This window comes from Lissotriton vulgaris, chromosome 3_1 (assembly GCF_964263255.1).
Source record: "Lissotriton vulgaris chromosome 3_1, aLisVul1.2, whole genome shotgun sequence".
Classification (NCBI taxonomy): Eukaryota; Metazoa; Chordata; class Amphibia; order Caudata; family Salamandridae; genus Lissotriton; species Lissotriton vulgaris.
Window position 1 is genome coordinate 359,860,796 of NC_141689.1, and position 13,071 is coordinate 359,873,866.

Below are 13,071 nucleotides of genomic sequence, written 5' to 3' on the forward strand. Positions count from 1 at the left end.
TTAAAAGTACAGGTTGTGAAAAACAGTCCTCCGGCTTCCGCCTCAGAGGATCACAATGCAGGAGTTTATGGAAAACTAGTCATTATAATTGTTCTTTGCTCTGTCCCTACACCGAACTCTACAATCAGGTCTTTCCTGTCTACGGCGACGGTTTGTTCCTGGGATGTTTTCTTATCTCTCTAGACTCCGCTCTTCCGTGTGTCCGGATTCTGTCCAAATCTGAGTCTCTGCTCCGGCGAGTCTCTCGAGTTCAATAGTGATTAAGCATACACGTCATAAACATATCTATCATTCAGACGAGCTAGCAGAACAAATAAAAAAGATAATGAAACAAAACCTACGAAAGCTAGTCAGTCCTCATGGGAAAGATTGGGAAATGGTTTACGTTTACTATTATTCATTTTACGTAGTGTTACCTAACCTTCCACTGGATTTTCACCCTTTAAGCTACTTTTTGGACAGCAACCAAGGGCCATTTTGGACATGGTGTTTGAAGAAGAGGGGATCATGAAAATAGAACAGGCGTCTTAGTGGAGTATATGTGACCCACTTAAATTTGAGATTACAAACTCTTTGACAAATGGAAGCCGGGCAGCAGCAAGAAGCTCAAAAAGCGAAGGAACATCAGTATAATAAGAGACACGCATCCCGTGCCCAAAATCGACAATATTATTGAGAGACTGGAAATTGCCCAATACATCATGAGCTGGTGCACTTGAAAGAGGCTGATGGAGAGAAGACCCCCTTTTCAACATATTTGAATGAATGGAGAAAATAACATTTATAAAGCTCTACAGCCGCCTCCGAAGAAGCATACAGGTGGTATGATACGAATGCAATATTAAGTGCTGAAGAGATGGTTTTAAAACAGCTTTCTATAGTGATTTGCCTAAGTGAAAGTGGAAGAGGGGTTTCAAAGTATGGCTGCTGGAACAGAAAAATAATGGCTTCTGCTTCTAACTTGTGTTGTATGCAGAAGGAGCAAGTTGGCTGAATGCGAAGTTCTGTTGGGAGTGTATTGCATCATCCTCTCTCTTTCAGGTACACAGGGCCTGTCAGGTAGAAGGCTCTGTGGGTAATACCCAAAGCATTGAAATGCATCCATGTAGTTATAGGTAGCCAATGTAGGTCTTTCAAGTAGTGTGAGATGGCATGTATAGCCGGCCTCTTTAGAATTAGCATAGCTACCATATTCTGGACTATCTGCAATCTGAACAGCATGTAAACCAGCAGGCCCAGGTAAAAGACATTGACATAGTCCAGTCTGGAAACTATGGATGCAAGTTTGATGGTCCTTCTGGTAGATTCCAATCCCAAAGGAAGGATCTTCTTTAAGCCCGTGAGCAGGATAAAGCTAGTCGATAAGACAGAGGAAATTTGTGAAAAGAAGGTAAAATTGGTATCATATTGGGCCCCTAGATTTCTCGTTTTGGTGGTCAGTGTGAGGGCCTGACTCAGTTCCACAGGCCACCAACTGTACAGATTATCCTTTCCTCCAGCACCTTTTGGGTTATTGCAAATGGATTACCATTTGGATTGCATGGAGCCACTGCCAGCATCTTACGGACCAGTGTCTAAGGCCTTTTCAAACCTTTTCAGCCACCTACTTGGAGGACTTTGCCATATCTAGCCCAGACTGGGGAAAGCACTTAACACATTTGAAAATAGGAATGACATTTTACATCATGCTGGATTGACAGACGATCCTGCTAGATGTACCAAAGCCGCAAGACAAGGGCAATATTTGTGGCGCCACATAGGAGAAGGTATGGTTTGCCCTCAAGAGAGAAAAATGGAAGGCATTGATCTAATTACTCGACTTAGAACATAAAACAGAAGTTTGATTCTTTCTAGTATTTGTCGGATACTGCAAATGCTCTGTCCCTCAATTTTTGCCTTTCTGTATTAAGTATTCATTTGCTGCACTAAAAGCACCGTTATCAGTAATGCTCATATTTCTCAAAATCCAATATGTTACAAATGGACACTTCAGGGATTGAGTTTAGAACTGTGCTGCTGCAGGAGGCCTCGAGGATGTGAGCATACCATACTGTAAGTTAGCAAGAAACGATTTCTACATGGACACCTTTATGCCACTATTGAGAAGGAATGTTTAACCCTTCGTTGGGCTATGAAAGCATTGAGGTACTACCTGCTCGGGACTTCGGGCAAACTCTACGTTATAACTGATCATGCTCCTTTGCCATGGCTTGCACAGATCAAGGATGGCGCTCGTGCAATGCAGTGCTAGCGTGGTTTTTGGATCTCCCGACATACTCATGTTCGATACTCCATAGGCCGGAAAAGTTCATGTATGCAACAGATCACTTGTTTTGATAATACACAACTCCTCTGCCCGAACAGCAGGGCTCACAGAGGGAATGTAGGGAGATGGACCCCGATGTAGGTAACAAGAAAGGGAGCGCACATTCAATATCAAAACTATATACAGATAAGACACCCTGTTGAGGATGTACAGTGGCGTCCACTGGTGGACCGATCGCTTTTGCAAGAGAAGATATTGGGTCACTGCTGAAAGAATGGCACATGTGGAGAGGTGGCAGATATAGGGAGTAGGCAGCAGGCATTCCACTCGGCTTTAGAGACATTAAGAATGCCATGATTGCACATCAGAATAGAGGTGTGGGGGTCAAAGGTTTTATAAGGGGATGGGCTTGGAAACTTAAGCAGCAATCACAGAAGAAGGGAAGAGTCGGGGAGTGGCTGGGACCTATATAAGCCTCCTGTCTCTCGGGTGGGAAGTACTTGGGCTGGAAGACGGGACTGCTCATTTGTTACAGGTGGAAGGCAAACTCCTCATTGGCAGCAGGTGAGGAGGCTCAGTTTTTAAGGACAACTTAAATTTGCAGAACACCCTAGAGGTATTGGATAACAGAGACAAAGACTAAATGGGCTTAGCACAGGTGAGGAGGAGAGTTTGCCCATGGGAAAGACTTATGGGAAAAGATATGAGAGGGACATTTTGAAGCTGAGTGTGAAGTACTCAAAGGAAAACCCCCAAGAACTAAACTGATGTTACCCTGAGGGACAGATTTTGATTATTGAAATTAATTACAAATCATTACAGAGTCAGTGTCAGTTCTAAAATGTTCACAGTGTTCCAGGGCCACTTGGTGGTTACCTGACAAAGGCTTTTTTACATATAAGATATTAAGAATATGAAAGAGGTCCACGTGAACGTGCAACTCTGAGCCCATATTCCCAATTTCTCCTGAGTGTCAGAACCCAACTGTTTCCGGTCAGAACATGTCCCACCTTGATGGGGAAACATTAGGTCCATGTTGCTAGCACATTTACAGTTGCAAAATCTAACCCTAAATCTGAGACACATCAGGGTTCTCAGTTACAACTCACAACAGCAAACAACAAAACATTGAATTTTACTTTGGAAGAATTCTATTTTCTTTATTTTTGATGCATCTGCTTATTGTACATTTTTTGTCATTTCTCAAGAGATTACAATCGGCAAACAGCATGGTCACAATCCGTGCCGTGTTCAGCATTGATTTTTGTTGTTCGGTATAGAGAGAGAGAGGGATGTAGAGCGAGAGAGAGAGAGAGAGTTTTGTATGTGTGTATGTGTATGATGTCTACATGTTTTATTGCATAAGAGGCAGTTGTAAGAAGCACATATTCCACTGGCCCCTGTCAAATATATGTTTCATCATCATAACAACAGCACAGAAGTCGTTCTGCAGAGCTTTATCAATGGCAAGGGCTACTATGATCATGAAGCAATACAATAACAAAATATGCTGAAACTTACAAGAACAAAAGGCAAATTATAGTTTACCATGCAGAACATTCTCTGGCAGTAGTGTTTTAATCTTTTTGATCTAAAAACAAAATGTGTTATCAGAATTTGCAAATTATGCAACAAATTATGTCACAAGTGCAGTAAGCTCATATTTATATGGTAAATGCTGTCCCACAGAACAGCATTATTCTACTGGCCCTGATTATTGTTCGGTGTTTTATCAACAAGATATTTAACAAAGGTAAACACATTTAAACAAGAAGCAGTGTTTACTAAACAAAACAACCTGGGTACTATCCCTCTACACCAGCAAAGAGACACCAATATCGACTAGAAAACTAGGCAGAACATCCAGTCTCTCTCTGCCCCATATATCCCCTCCTGCAAGATGGAGACTGGGTTCTTCCTCCTCCACAAACTACTAGCAAAGGCAACATACTGGCGAGATGAACTGCCATAGATACATGAGACTAGTGGTACTGCAGGGAGCATCACTGAGAGTTGAATTATGTAAATTTTAATTTTTGTCAATGACAACCAGCAAATTGAAACTGCATTGTACAGTCAAAAATATATAGTTTCAAAGTATGCATACTGATTTTGTTTGTCAATGCTGATATACATACATAACTGTGCATGCTGGTGCCGATTATACAAATAAACCAATATCAAAACAGTTTATTTAGTGTCTATTGTTAGCTGCACTTTGAGGAGTATAAGTTCAACATCTCTCCCTTCTACTGAGAAAATATATCTGAATAATGAAAAGGGTGTTTTTGCTTAACGATCTCATTCTTACCTATGAAATACTGGTCGCGTTGTTGTACTTCAGGAAACTAAATAGTATTGTCCAGTAATTCAATTGTTATTTTCAACAAACATTTCTATGTTTGAAAAATAAATCTTTTTAAGCTAATTACTCCAAATAAACAGGTAATAAAAGAAATATGTTAGGGGTAACTTGTAATTTGGTTCAAATTGCCATCACAGGATTCTAGAGCTCTTTGGCAGTCCATAGAACCCCTCAAGTTTTGACCATATTACATGCACATTAAATGCAATGCTAATGACCTCATAATATTTATAACTATAAAAAGTAGGAATTCACACCATATCTTTCCTTTTCAACACAATACACAAAGGGAGCACAGTGCAATCAAAGTTGTTTGATTTAGAATGTTCAGCATGCAAGATTTTGTGCAGATGTGTGCTGAGGAAAATTAGTTTTAGGGCGGGTCAAAATTTTACATTCAAGTAGGATTTTTTGCTCTTCACTAGAGTAAAATCTCCAAAGCAGATTTACAAAATATTTGGTTTGAAAGTAGAACTTTTCTCAAATAGTCTGCTTTTTCTTTTTAAAAAAAAATCTTTTTATTAAAGTTTTTATCCCTTTTACCATGTTTTCCAATACATATTACAGCACAAATGCACACAAGAAAGGGAGAAAAAAAACAACCCATAATAACACAAGTATTTTTCCAAAAAATAATGACATACTTTGATGCAGTACATATAATAATACATATATTTCCTCTCCCAGCCTGACAGTGACGATCCCTTCACTATTCTGCCCTCTTTTTCCACTGATCTAATGGTTGCCATATCCTTCCTCTCAGTGCTCTTGCCCTTCTACCCTTCCTTTCATATATAGCTTTCTCCAGATTATACGTGGAAAGTTACTTTGCTATCCATGTTTGAAATGTCGGTGGTACCCTTTCAAGCCACGCCCTTGCAATGCCAATCCGGTATACCGCTGCTACCATAAACAAAAAGTCTATAGGGAGGCCCACTACACCTGTCAACACCCCTAACACAATGACTTCATCTGTCATTTTAATCTTGATCCCCAGTGAGCCCTCCAAGAATTCCTCAATTGCCCCCTTTAATGTATGCAGTTGTGGACATTGCGCGAACATATGGACAATATCCGCCTCTCTAGAATCGCATCGCGGGCAAGTTATTCCTGTGTCCTGTGTCCTGTGTCCCCCCCCACTGTGCGATTCTGGCCGGAGTATGTAGAGTACAGTGTTTTATAATGCTGCGCTTGTGGCGTCGCTGAGCATAAAACTGTCCGCCCTAGGTCTAAGGATGTCTGTAATCCCTCCGAGCAAGATCCCACTTTCTCCACCCATTTGCTAGCGTATTTCTCCCTATCATCATTTTTTAACACATACAGTTCTGCATTCAGCTGCCGAATTGTACAATGGTTGCTCCGTTCAATATAGTCCATAATTCTGCAGTGGTTAAACCCTATCAGACCTCCTCTTTTATTTGCGAGATAACTTCGTACCTGCAGATACTTAAAGAAACTATTACTCGTTATCTCATATTCCCTTTGTATTTCCTGGAATTGCAAAATCCTCCCCTCCATATCCAGTATATCCCCTACCTTCTTAATCCCCTTATTGTCCCATTCCTTCATGACTACATCCCTAAAAATATCCCCAGGAAGTGAGTGATTTGTGTACAGTCGGGTATATCTGTTGTATCTGCCTATTCCAAGCTTTTTTGCCACCACCTTCCAAACATTATATGCCGCTCTTAAAGTCTTGAATCTGGTGTGTTTAAAATAACTATAATCAACCGTATTTAATAAGCCATTCTCGGCCTCCCCCCCCCACCAGTGCTCTATATTCATTCGTAAGACCAGGTCTACCAGCCCGTTGCTCAGTTCCCCCTCCGCCTATGAGCCCTTGAAAATACTGCAGGGCCGCTGCCCAGTAATAAAGTCTGAAGTCTTGGGCCCCCCAGCCCCCCTTCTCCCTAGGGTGTACCATAAACCGATAAGCTCTTCTGGTCTTCCCTTTCGCCCAGATGAGGCTGTTGAGTATTACTTCCAGTTTATTAAACCATGCCTGATCAATAAAGAGTGGTATCGCTCTAAAAATATACAAGAATTTCGGGAACGTGATCATTTTGATCACGTTTATACATCCCATTAGGGTCAAATGTAGGTTATGGATCCTTTCTGTATTTCTTTTTACTTTGTCTAATAGTGGTTCCATATTTAGCCTCACAAGGCAGTCTAAGTCGGTAGTCCCTTTTATCCCGAGGTATGTTGCTTCAGGCACCACTCTAACATCCTGGTATGTTGTGTACCTATTCTGCACTATCTGAGTCTTCCCTTTGTTGATCAGATATCCAGCTATTGCTCCGAAATTCATTGCCTCTTGCTCTATTTCGTCTATCGCTCTCCCTAGCTTCGACGTTATAATAGCCACGTCGTCCGCATATGCGAATAGTTTGTACTCATTTCCATGCAGCCTAACCGCAGAGATATTGTTGTTGCTTGCTAGTCTCCTTAGCATGGGATCCAGATATAGAGCGAACAGCAGAGGCAAGGCCGGGCAGCCCTGCCTAGTCCCACGTTTAATCTGTACTGCTTTTGTGTAACTTCTATTAATTCTTACCCTTGCTGTCAGCTGTTCATATAAGGCCTGAATTGCTTTAATGTAGCCCCCGCCTATCCCAAACCACTCCATAACCCTCCACAGATAGTCCCAGGAGACCCTGTCGAAGGCCTTTTCCGCATCGAGAAATATAGCCGCGACAGGGTCTCCTGCAACCTCCGCAGCATCCAAGATGGTAATCATTTGTCTGGTATGCTGGGTTGTCCCTTTCCCCGGTATGAATCCGTGTTGTGAGGTGATGACTAACCCCTCAATAACCCTGCTCAATCTTTGTGCAAGCGATTTGGAGTAAATTTTTGCATCCACATTTAAAAGAGTAATTGGCCTATAAGACCCTGGTTCTAGTGGCGGTTTGTCCTTTTTTAATATCACTATAATATCTGCCCCTGCCCAAGAGTGTGGTACTGCCCTGCCTAGCTGTGCATGCCTAAACGTTTCCAGCATATCCTCCCCCACTATGTCCCAAAAGGTTTTATAAAATTCTGCCGGTATTTGATCTGGCCCTGTGGCTTTCCTCAATGGTAACTTAGTCACAGCCTCACTTACTTCCTGTAGAGTTAGCGATAGGTCTAATTTCTCTTTCTACTCTGTACTTAATATTGCATGTGGTATCTCTGCCAGATACTCCGTGATCTCCAATCTGTATTACTCTGATCATAAAGATTTCCATAGAATTTCCTAAAAAACTCCTGCACTTCTTCCACCTTATTAACTACACTCCCTAGCCCATCTCTGATTTCCTTTATTTCGCCTCTGCTAAGTTTTGCCTAGTCCGGATTGCTAGTAGGTGACCTACTCTTTCGTTATATTCGTAGCATTTTTCTTTTTTAGCCAAAAAGTTTCCCGCCACCTTCTGCACCAAACTTTCCCCTGCCTCTGCTTTATTCAGTTCTCTTTCCAGCAATACCTCCTCTATTGAATCTTGCTTGGTTATAGCCATAATTAGACTCTCTTCTAACCTTTCTAGATCCCTCAACCTCTTATCCATACTGGTCTTCTCCTTCTTCCTCCTCTGCAATGTATTACTCAAGGTTTCCCCCCTAACTCCGGCCTTGAACGCATCCCAGATCATGTCAGCTGAAGGTGAGTTCCTATTGGTCTCCCAAAACTGTGGAATCCATTCCTGCATATGACTAATATATCCTGGTTCCCTCAGCAATGCTCTCTCAAACGTCCATGTATTGCTGAATAATAAGCGCTCCCTGTCCCAATTAGATTGATCTTTGCCCACACATCCACCAAAGCATTATGTTGCGCCAAATTTTGTATAGCCTTACATGTTTTCCTCTTCTGACCAGCATAGCCTCCCCACCCATCGAGCCCAACCCATCCAGGCCGTTAACATTAAAATCTCCGCAACATATTACAGGCTCTGGCCATAATGAGAGTTCTAGGTCTAAATATTCAAAAACCTCAGGTTCATCGTCATTAGAGCCATATACAGAGACAATTGTAAAGCATCCAGCATGAGTTTCCACTTCCACCATAACCCATCTCCCCCCTTGATCCTCCTTTTTCCTTTTAAGTTTAACAGTCCATTTTTTAGACAATACGGCAAGCCCTCTTGTCCTGGTTTCTTGTTTTGTGTAAGCAAGGACATCGAACCCCATCTGCTCCAACATGAATGTTTCCTTCCCTGCAATATGTGTCTCCTGAAGGCACATAATTTCAAGCCTAAGCATTCTTAGCATGGCAGCAACCTTCTGTCTTTTTCCTCTGTTATTAAGACCGCAGATGTTCAAAGAGGCAATCCTTAATGCCATTTGTACTTATTGGACCTTTCCTTCCCAATCACCATCTTCGTACTCCCATCTTTAAATGTGGTTAGCCAGGCATCCTCCTCTCTAAATTGTTTGCCATGTTGTGCTGTTTTTTCCGAACACCCATCACCACCACCGTACCTCCCCTCTCCCCACCCTCCCAACCCTCGACTCCCCCCACCCCCTGGTCTCCCACCCCCCCTTCCACAGGCAAATAGGTCACACATGACCTATGTGTGACTGCTATGTGATGTAGTGTCGCCTCCCTCTCCCCCCATTGCTCAACCTTTTTATTTCCCAGCTGTCCTGAGTCTATGTTGTGTCCCCAGTCTACTGACAGTATCTTAACCTTTTCATTTTACCTCATTCTTTCTTTCTACCCTCCCTGTGCAGCTCAGTGAGTTCTGTTAAGAATATGCCTGCCTTTACTTCTGAGCAAAACATCCTAGTGCGACCTCCTATGATAACCTTTAATTTTGCCGGAAACATTAAATATACATTAAATATGCCTCTGCATCTTGTCGCTGAAAGGAGCAATTTTTTAGAGTCTGGTCTGGCTTTCTCAATGATTTCCTGACTTACCAAAAAGTTTCCAAAGAACACTAGTATAGCTCTAGGCAGGTTTTCCTGACTCCCATCTCGATTCTTTTTAATTGTCATTGGAAACCTATGTGCCCTTTGAACCTCTAGCTCCCATTGCCACTGGGCTTCCGGGAAGGCACCTTTCAGCAGCTTGATAACGTAGCCTCTTGCATCCTGTCCCCCCACCCCTTCCTCTAGTCCAAGAAGTCTCACGTTATTACGCCTCTGGCGATTTTCAAAATCCTCAATTTTCCACTGAAGGTCCTCCACCACTTTGGACTGCTCCATCTTAAAAGCCTGCCAATCCGTTACCTCATCCTCGAGCCTGCCCGTCCGTTCCTCTACCTGTACCACTCGCTCCTCAACCTCTTCATACTTTTTATTCATTTTTCTAATTGATGCCTGTATTTTCTTGGTGTCATGCCTGGCTCTCCGACTCTCAGCCCTAGCTTCAGCCTGCATTTGTTTAAGTGTGTTAAACATCAAATCCAATGTGGCATGCTGAGAAGCTCCACTTTCATCCCCTCCTAAAGCTCCTCCTCCTGGCATGCCCTCCTGATACACACTGGAGGTTGCAGAATAATCCCATAGGAGTTTTTTGTTTGTATTGGCTGGGGATCCTCCACCTCTCCCTCCTCGTCTTGCTGTCGATTTCCTCCTTTTCTGTGTGCTTTTGTCTTTATATCCGCTACTCCCCTCAGAGCTAATCTCTGTAGAGTCTTTACCTTCTCCCTCGCTCGAGGTGGAATCCGAACCCTCATTAACCGAGAAAAATGTATCGCCTTTGCGCTCCTTTTGCGAGTCCAAACTAGTCTGGCTCCCCCATTTCGCGCACTGATTCTGTTTTATTCCGTTATTCATCTCTGCCTCCACTAGTAGCAGTGCGTCCATCATCTGGGCATTGTTTATACTTTCCGCCCCCCAGTAGCGCCGCTTATAACTATCAGAGGCTCTCTGCTCACCAGCTGCTTGCTGCTCATGTCCTCCGTCTCCCCCAGCTCCGGTGTACCCGCGGGAAGCGTGCAGTCTGTATCTGTTCTTTCTGGTTGCTCGGCAACCGAGACGCTTGTGTCCTCGAGGACGTCTCTCTCTGCTCTGGCGTCTACGGCAGCGTTTTCCGTGAAAGAATGCCTCGCCGGTGTCCTGCTTGCCATTCCTGCCGCTGATTTCATGATGAATGACTCCGTTAAGGTAGGCTGTCTAAGGTTGGAATCCTTAGCGTCTTTGGCTACCACCAATCTAGTGTTCCGTCCGGAGGCAGAGATATCTTTTAACCCCTGTGTTGCGGGTGGCATCTCATTTCGGGCTTGTGTCGGTTTCACTTCCGTTTTCCTTTCCTTCTCAGCTTTCCTTTGCTGTGCCTTCTGAACCGCACTTACTGCCGGGGTTGTTCTCTTACTTGGGGATAGTCCCGGTTCCTAGCGCCTTAATCGCGCTAACTGCTGCCGGTACCAGTTTTTCTTTGTCCTTATCCTTTTCGTTTCTCACTCGTTGGGACATTGTGCTCAGGCTGCTATACAAAAACTTCCAGCGCTCTCTCAGAATTTTAAACGCTGTTGAAACTCGTTGCTGGAAACGGAATTCTGCAGTGCTGGTTGCCCTTTGATGCCTCCTTGCAATCCACCAGATCACCTGCATATCCACCTCATAATCGTCTCAGGGCAGCTTCTTCTTTCTCCTAGTCGGGAGAGGGAGTAGATTGCGACTGTGCTCTACAGCCCACTAGCGGCCATCTTGCCTCTCCCAGGGACAGCCCCAAATAGTCTGCTTTTTCAATTGAGGGAAATCCTTTAAGTAGTTTTGAGATATTAGTGTTTAAAAAATGTGTCTGGCATTGAGAAGTTAAAATTTAGTGCTATCTCAGCTATTTAAAGTGACAAATTATAAACTTGTGGGCCTCTCAACCAAATTTGAATTCTCAAGTAAATCATTGGCTGACCAAGACCATGTTGAAATTCATGAATGTACATAATTAGCAAATTTGGCATGCCCCATGGCCATATATATATTTTGAAAAGACGGGGGCCACATGGCCCCCCTCCCCAAACCTTCTTTTCTCCCTGGGGACCCCATCCCCCGGGGCCTCTATTAAAATTATACGGGAGGGGGGCACACAACCTCCCTCCCCAAGCCTTGTAAGACCCTGAGCACCCCATCCCCAGCGCTGCATTTAAGAATAAAGGGGAGGGAGGTGCCCCCCCACAAGCCTTGAAAAGCCCTGGCGACCACATCCCCCGGGACCCTAATTAAAACAAAAGTAAAGGGGCATGCAGCCTTCCTTCCCAGACAAATTTCGGCCCAAAAAACCCCATCCCCTGGCACCCAGCACATTTTTGTGTGGAGTGGGAGGCCCGTGACCCCCTCCCCAGGCTGCTTTTGGTCCTGTGGATCCCCTCTCCAGGCTGGTTTTAGCCCTGGGAACCCCACTCCCTGGGCACAACCGAAACAAGTACAATGGCAAGACCAGGCACAGCAAATTCACGTGGAACTAAGGAGCCACCAGGAGAAGAAGAATTAGGCTTTGTCCCTACCTCGAAAGTGGATCACTTTTGTACGCATTGTGAACTACAAAATGTATTCAGAAAAACTTGTCTAAAAACCTACTTTGGCAATCAACCTGAATCCCCTTCTACTGACACAGGTTTACGCAAGCCATCAAGCTTCATGCCAAACAATTGCATGGTCCCACCAGAGGTACTCACCTTTGAAAAAGCTGTCCTGAAAGAAATGTCTGAGAAGCGCTCAGATTCCAGGTTCTCTAACATTACTAAATCAGAAACAGAAGCCATTAAATCCCTAGTAAATGACCCTACTAGTACCATCAAGGAGGCAGATAAGGGAGGGGTTATTGTTATCATGGCTACCACTGACTACCGAACATAATGTCTACGTCAGCTTGAAAACATTAGTTACTAAACCCCACTAACTGAGGACCCCACCCCCTGTCTACAAACATGCATCAATTCAATGGTTACAGCGGCACCAAACCAAGGGTAGATAACAAGCGAAGCTGATTTTCTGTCAAATCCCATCCAAGACTGCCCTATTTCTACACGCTGCCCAAAATTCACAAAGGTGTCACACCCCCACCTGGGAAACCAATAGTCTCGGCATAGGGTCTGATTTGGAACCTCTGACCAAGTTCTGCGACCAATTCTTCCAACCATTGGTCTGCACCACACCGACCTTTCTACAAGACACCAGAGATGTCTTGAGACTAATTGAGGCAACCAACCAAGACGGCCCCCAACCTGATGTACTGCTGACACGAGACATGGAGGCCCTCCATACTTTCATTTCACATTTCAACACACTTGGGGTTGTAGAAGAGATACTCCGCATCAATCCATGGGCCTCACCTAATCCAATCAGCTTTGTCATGGAATGTGCACACGTCGCATTGACTGAGAACTTTTTCCAGTTTGAGGACCTCCTCTTTCGCCAGACCCAGGGGACGTCCATGGGCAACACCTTTGCCCCTAGTCTGGCGTGTCTTTACATGTAAGAGTTTGAGGCAAGGTTTGTGCATACGGACTCCAAC